General features: G+C 41.3%; 1 non-coding gene across 1 annotated transcript; it reads right to left on the bottom strand.

The window, feature by feature from the left end:
• Nucleotides 1-5,945: 5,945 nt before the first annotated feature.
• Trnat-ugu (transfer RNA threonine (anticodon UGU)) lies at nt 5,946-6,020 on the bottom strand. Its single transcript has one exon. It is a non-coding gene; the product is annotated as a tRNA-Thr (tRNA).
• Nucleotides 6,021-7,172: the final 1,152 nt, after the last annotated feature.

The raw sequence follows: 7,172 nt of genomic DNA, 5'->3' as shown, positions 1-7,172 counted from the left end.
CTCCATCACCAGCCTAACGTTGGAGCTCCCAATAACTAATAAATCCCTCCCCCCGTGTGCCTGCTCGGACCTTGCTGAAGGAGCAGCCACATGTCCATTCACAGGCAGAGCGGGCGATGCCACACGGCCAGCCTCCACATTGACCCTCCGCCTCGTGCGCCGCGAACGCCGCTGAACCCGCCACTCCCCTTGGGGAGAGGGTGGCCAGCCGCGCCCAGTACCCGCGAAGATGTCTCGACAGCAGGGCCAGTGGGTGAAGCATCTAACACCTGGGGTGCACCATGCGACGCACTAGACTCCCCACTGCCGCTACACTCCGAGGCAGCAAAAGCAAAAACACACGGAAGAAGAAGTGACAAGTAAGAAAAATACAGTTAATACTTAAATTAAGGTAGCTCGCTGCACAGCAGACGTGAAGCAGACGGCGGTTAGGGCGACACATGAACTTACAACATAAAAGTAATAACAGATAAAAATACATGTTCATGAACCTGAGAGAAAATCAGTCCATAAGTTTAAGCAAACGCTATCAGCAGTACAATGAGAATCAGCTTAATTTTTCAATTAACTCCTCGACAGAATAGAAGGAGTGACCCATGAGGAAACACTCCAGTTTCGATTTGAAAGCGCGTGGATTACTGCTAAGATTTTTGAATTCGAGTGGCAGCTTATTGAAAATGGATGCAGCAGTATACTGCACACATTTTTGCACAAGAGTTAAGGAAGTCCGATCCAAATGGAGGTTTGATTTCTCCCGAGTATTAACCGAGTGAAAGCTGCTTATTGTTGGAAATAAACTAATATTGGTAACAAGAAACGACAATAAGGAATATACATATTGAGAGGCCAATGTCAAAATACCCAGACTCCCTGAACAGAGGTCGACAAGAGGTTCGTGAACTCACACCACTTTTTGCCCGAACCTCTCGTTTCTGAGCCAAAAATATCGTTCTAGAATGGGAAGAGTTACCCAAAAACATAATACCATACGACATAAGTGAATGGAAATAAGCAAAGTAGACTAATTTACTTGGCGAAGTATCACTCACTTTCGGTACCGTTCGAATAGTGAAAATGGCAGTATTAAGTCTTTGAACAAGATCCTGAACGTGGGCTTTCCACAACACCTTACTATTTATTTGAACACCTAGGAATTTGAACCGTTCAGTTTCACTAATCATATGCCTATGCTGTGATATTAAAACGTCAGGTTTTGTTGAATTGTGTGTTAGAAACTGTAGAAACTGAATCTTACTGTGATTTAACGTTAGTTTATTTTCTACAAGCCATTGACTGAGGTCATGTACTGCACTACTTGAAACGGAGTCAATGTTGCACACAACATCCTTTACTACCAAGCTAGTGTCATCAGCAAACAGAGATATTTTAGAGTTACCCGTAATACTTGAGGGCATATCATTTATATAAATAAGGAACTGGAGCGGCCCCAACACTGATCCCTGAGGAACCCCCTCCCCCTTGACAGTACACCACTCAGATCCCCCATCACACTGTATTACGTTCCCCCATTTCTGTAGATCGTTCCCTAATGCTCTTCCTGAAACACTGTACAACTTCTGATTCTGTCAGTTCTTTCAGGTCCCATCTCCTTAAATTCCCAACTTTTTCCAGTTTCTTCAGTTTTAATCTACAGTTCATAATCAATATATTGTGATCAGAGTTCACATTTGCCCCTGGAAATGTCATACAATTTAAAATATGGTTCCTAAATCTCTGTCTTACCATTATATAATCTATATGAAATATTGCAGTATCTCCAGGTCTCTTCCACGTATACAACCTTCTTTCATGATTTTTGAACCAAGTGTTAGTTATGATTAAGTTATGCTCTGGGCAAAAGCCTACCAGGCGGCTTCCTCTTTAATTTTTTACCCCCATTCCATATTCACCTACTACGTTTCCTTTTCTTCCATTTCCTACTGTCGAATTCCAGTCACCCATTAATATTAAATTTTCATCTCCCATCACTATCTGAATGATTTCTTTTATCTCATCACACATTCCATCAATTTCTTCATCATCTGAAGACTACTTTTACGACTTTGGTAGGCGTGGGATTCGTGGCTATCTTGGCCACAACAATGCGTTCACTATGCTGTATGTAGTAGCTTACCCGCATTCCTATTTTTATTAATTATTAGACCTACTCATGCATTAGCTTCATATTAGCCTTCCTAATACTTAAATCTATATCCGATGTTAACAATGACGCCGGTGGATGGACTATCACGAAATTACTGACCGTCGAGAATGTCACAAATATAACCGACAAGCTAATGGGCCCTTCACAGGAAAAGGTTTTTTGCCAGAAAACGGGGAAAACTGAAACCCAGCAAATGAGTAAAAAAGTGTATATTCACTGACAAAAAAAATAGTGTACGCACACAACTTACACAACAATAGTCTGGGATTACTCTATTACGTAATACAGTTTTTGTGATTGTATCTTGCAGCTTTAGTTATTTTTAATTAAAAGAGGCTTTAAAAGGACAGAAAGAACGTGTTGGACTACGCTACAGATCGTTCTGTTAGCACAGTGTTTACTTTGTAATCACTTTCGTTGACTTCGGCAACTCTCAACAGAAATCTCCAACCTAACCGAGACAATGTGCTACGATACAGCCGAGATCATGACAAGAGAATGGGCTACATCACACTCGAAGTAAATGTATATAGGTAAGGATCCCCATGACCTGTATACGTCTGTTATAAAAAATCTCCAAGCCACTCTCCTCAAATAGACCCCAATCTTCTCTTGACCTTCAACTGTTACTATTTCAGAATTGAAAACCAGATTCAAAGAAAATTTGGCTACAAGGCACAAAACTAGAAAAATAAAAATAATAAAAGTGAGAACGTGAAACATGTTAGCAATAACCATAAACAGGAGATTTTACAGAAAATAAAATTGAGAAAGGAAATTATTAATATTATCGACCGTTTAGGAACTCTAGGCTACGAAAGGGATGAAAACACATATCGAATAAGTGGTGGAAGAGTTAGTGTGTTTTAAGATTAAATCCAAACAAGAATTAGAGAAAAACATATCGACGCAAGGCCTCTATTACGAAAAATTGCTAAATCTCGAGACAAATTGTGTCCTTCTGTATTTGATGAAATGTTTTGGCCCCTAGTACGGATGAAACAGTATCTGCAATATCAACAGGAACTTCGGACATGTGTTTCATATTTCATCCAAGCCTGCAGTCTATAAATATTTAAACAAAATACTATAACAAAATACCACTACAGGGGAATTACTTACGGAGTAGTTCTTGGTAAAGAAACACAGGACACAATTACGTATGTGGGCTTAATACGAACTACAACTGTGTTTATAAATCGCTATAGTTGCCTTGGACTAACGACGAGCGAATATCAATATAACCTGTACGCTTTTCAAAGCTGTTATCCATGAAAAAGCTAAACCACGTATCGCGAACAAAATACAATTTAACACCGAAACAATGATATTAGCTGACAATGGGCACAGACTTTAGTCAATGGGCACTGTTGAAAATTTGTGCCAGACCAGGATTAGCACCCGAGTCCCCTGGTTACTAGGGAGAGGCAATGATCACTGTGTCCGAATTACACAGTGGTCAACAGAATAGCACGAACTGCCCGAGCATGCCGTTCGTTAGATCCAAATTCTCAATTTCTCCATAGACTGCTAATGCACTGCTCCTTGAACATAATCCTCCTCCTCTTAATTATACAGTACATGGCCAAAAAAACAGACACCGAATATATGCAAACTTGGCCTTACGAACATTGCAGACGTCGTCTATGTAACACACGTCAAACTTCAAAGAATTTACCAATTCGTTGCATTGTTTACTATAGACCACAAATCAAGTAACGTAAAAAAAGCACTGCGTCTATTGAGATCATGATTCAGAGTTTAAAAAAAACTAATAAGTCGCCTACATATTACAGTTGCTGCCAAAAGAGGAGAACCATTATTTTCCCACAAAAGGAAATATAGTTAAAATGACGCTTCTATTTCGGTTAGTTTATGCGGTTACTAAAATTTGCCGTGAAAGTTACATAGTGGACTCTACCCTCCCCCCACCAGAAACGTAGTTATCGTGGCTGTTGTGAGACTTTTGTACACAGTTAGAGAAAGTGTGTTAAATGTGGCGCGGACGGAAACACTAGGCTACGCTACAGGGCAATCTGCTCGCACAACGTTTAGTCGGCATTCATAATCGTTGGCGTAAACAACTCTCAATCAAATTACCACCTTCCAACCTAACTTAGATCTCGGGCTACACTACCAATCGGCCTGTCATCACAACCAAATATTTATTGAGTGGGGGTGGGGGGATTTCCTGTATCTCTAGGAAAAACTGTCAGTTTTGTCAGACTCAACAGCAAGATTTACCAATGGTAAACACTTTTTAGACGGCTCGTAATTTTAGAATAGTCCTCTTCGTCTTACTTGGCATAAATTGTTCGCTGGCGTCCCAGCAGCTAGCTCCCTCAGTGTCTGCTTCTGCCATCGCACCACGCCAGTCTGCTGTTGTCCTAGCAGACCGAACGCACCGCACATCCGACACCTTCGGAACCACTCACTGGCCAGTTAGCAACTGAGCGGAACACTGTTTACATCGTGAAAGGAAAACTATGCAAAGATGTACACTTAAATGGCACGACTGAGTAGCACACACACAGTAATATCTGAGGAATGTCCTTCGACACGCGCAGAACGAAAGTCTTCTCGCGAACGTACAGCGTCTCTGAAAAAAAATCTAGTGACTATATTCCGGCGTTACGGCCAGGTTCTCATACAAATGAGCAAAAAAGGGTAAATTTGAAATTTTTTTTGAGACAATGAAAATACATTCGAACGATCTGTTTGGGAATTACCAGTGACAATACTATGAGCTTAATTTTAGATTTTCAATAAAAAATGGCGCCCGTAATTATGATTTGATCAAGGGCTTGCGAGACTGGAGTACGCAGAGTGCGTGCAGTGTGGCACCTCAGATGTTACCTGAATTCAAAAATGGGTAACATCAGTTGATACTACATTATTTCTCTGAACTTGAAAATGGATAACATCAGTCGATAATACATAAAATTAATGGGAGCGTATACCTAACCGCAATGAAACAACCTTAAATTTAACGATACAGTGCTAATTCGAACTTTGAGTTCGATTTTGAGGGGTTTGTTTCACTCCTTATGCCTACACAAAAATTAGTTAATATTAACAAATGTCATATTATAGCTATAAGTTCCTAAGAAAAGTGTTTACTTTTAGGGGTCAGAGGTAGATGTTAAGAGAACGAACCACTTTTAATTTATGCTGCATGCCGTTCTGAGAAAATAGTTACCCGAAAAAAATGTGTTCAAAGTTTAGGGAAAATATTTAGTTATATTATTACTTCGATTTGCATGAACTGAGTGTTACATATATATTTTTAATGTCGCTGAAAACGAATCTGAAGTCAGATTTTCAATATTCAAAACAGCTAATCCAATACGGAGGGCAACCGATTATGTTTTGACCAATTCTTACCAAAAATGTATTTTCGTTATTTACGTTTAGTCTGGAATTCAAGGAGTATTTATCAGCCCTTCCTCTACCTCTGATTGTTCCTAGACAGCAACTTCCTGTTCTTCTTGGCAGGAGAAGCCGATCTGTCTAAGCTGGATATGCAGCACTCGGCAGCCTGCACTTGATATTCGTCCGTATTTTCGGTGAGTATGTTTGCATGCATTCTGCAGTATGAATCCTTTTGAGCACGTGCGACACGGGACGAGTTATCATCTACATCTATATGGATACCCTGCAAAACACATTTAAGTGCCTGGCAAAGGGTTCATCGAATCACCTACACAACTGATAATTAATTGAAACCCTCAGCTGCCGACAGGTGTTGTTGATATACTTCGATGGGGACAGCTGAAAAGTGTGCCGCTACTGGGACTCGAACCCAGGATCTCCTGCTTACAAGGCAGACGCTCAATCCATCTGAGCTATCGAGGGCACAAATGAACAGCACGACTACAGGAATTTATCCCTCGCACGCTTCCCGTGAGACTCACACCCCGAACCGCCCACAATCCGATTACGTAATGTACTTAATAGGTATTTGTCCATCCACTCATTACTGGCTCACACTAAGGTGACGATTCCCGTAAGATTTCCGGTAGCCTGTGCGCATTCGCACAGACGAAGGTCAATGGCTGGGTGACGTTTAACCATAGATATGAAGATAGTAACTGTTCTAGAAAGAACAGGCGCCACTGACGACCTTGCAGCTCTTCTAGAATACATGATAGACCGGCCGATGTGGCCGAGCGGTTGTAGGCACTTCAGTCGGGAGCCACGCGACCGCTACGGTCGCAGGTTCAAATCCTGCCTCGAGCATGGATGTGTGTGATGTCCTTAATTTAGTTACGTTTAAGTCGTTCTAAGTTCTAGGAAACTGATGACCTCAGATGTTAAGTCCCAAAGTGCTCAGAGCCATTTGAACCATCAGTCCGTATGTTTGCACACTACTTACAGTAACTTATGCTAAGGACAACACACACACAACCATGCCCGAGGGAGGACTCGAACCTCCAACGGGGGGAGCCGCGCGAACCGTGACAAGGCGTTGGACACATGGCGGGTACCCCGCGCGGCTCATGGCAGCCGTGACACTGCTTCAAACAATGGACTGTAGAAACTTTTGTAAAGCACGGATTAAAAAAAAAACCTTTCCGTTCCAGGAGTCTAGACAAGTACACCTTTAAAAAATGCAACTACAAAGAAATTGAATTTTCGAACGGGCCAGGGCTTAAAACTTTGAAGAGTTAAATTTTAATGGCCGTTCTCTTGTATGCAAATAGTTTCACAGTAGAAATTTCTCTAGTTTTATTTATTTATTTATTTTTTGCTGTAGGTAAAGAAGGATAGGATTCTGAGAAGGGGGAAGGGGGGGAGGAGGAATCTCGCCTCTCCCACCTTGGAATTCTCAGTACAGAATTTTTATTCATTACGAGATTCTCAGCCACTTGCAGAAGTGATTTCGCGTGATTCTGCAAAACTTTTCCTTTAGCCAATCGTAGCAACTATAGGATTCCGTTCCTGCTGCATGACATGTCTCGGAACTTAAACTGACCAACTTATATGCATAAAGAGCTAGCTTATCATC

Source organism: Schistocerca gregaria, unplaced genomic scaffold, assembly GCF_023897955.1.
Source record: "Schistocerca gregaria isolate iqSchGreg1 unplaced genomic scaffold, iqSchGreg1.2 ptg000301l, whole genome shotgun sequence".
Classification (NCBI taxonomy): domain Eukaryota; kingdom Metazoa; phylum Arthropoda; class Insecta; order Orthoptera; family Acrididae; genus Schistocerca; species Schistocerca gregaria.
The sequence above is the reverse complement of the archived record's forward strand: the minus strand, read 5'-3'. Positions and strand labels throughout refer to the sequence as shown.